Below are 627 nucleotides of genomic sequence, written 5' to 3' on the forward strand. Positions count from 1 at the left end.
TTGAGGTCAGTTTTGGCATGGTTTTTACAGCTGGATGCCCTTCCAAATGCCAACCACTTCACAGTGTGGACTGGATGCATTTTATGTGGCACCAGCACAGGTGAGGCCAGATTTTCCATGGTTTTTACAGCTGGATGCCCTTCCAAATGCCAACCACTTCACAGTGTGGACTGGATGCTTTTTATGTGGCACCAACACAGGCAGGGTCACCAAGTAACTTGCAAGACAAGAAATTTTGAGAGGGGAGACGGCATTGGAGGAGTGATCTTGTGTTAGATGATGAAAGAATAAAATGAAAAATAAGGATAACTCAACAGAGTTAAAGACAAATGAAAGTGATTTAAAGATTAATATAAAAAGCACATAAAACTGGCTGTGTGGTAAGAAGCTTGTTTCCCAACCACATGGTTCCAGGTTCAGTCCCACTGCATGTAACCTTTTACTCAGTCCAATGCCTTGTGAGAGGATTTGGTAGACAGAAACTGAAAGAAGCCTGCGTATATGCATGTATATATATGCTTGTACTTGTGTGTGTGTCTTTGCGTTTGTGCTTATCCCTCCATTACTGCTTGACAACAGGTGTTGGTGTGTTTACATCCCCATAACTGAGCAGTTCAGCAAAAGAGA

General features: G+C 42.4%; 1 protein-coding gene across 1 annotated transcript in view; it reads left to right on the forward strand.

Moving 5' to 3' along the window:
• LOC106874609 (annexin A4) overlaps positions 1 to 627 on the forward strand; it is a 31,473-nt gene that overhangs the window by 16,669 nt on the left and 14,177 nt on the right. The gene's annotated exons all lie outside the window — the stretch shown is intronic.

The sequence above is a fragment of the Octopus bimaculoides genome, chromosome 28 (assembly GCF_001194135.2).
Source record: "Octopus bimaculoides isolate UCB-OBI-ISO-001 chromosome 28, ASM119413v2, whole genome shotgun sequence".
NCBI lineage: Eukaryota > Metazoa > Mollusca > Cephalopoda > Octopoda > Octopodidae > Octopus > Octopus bimaculoides.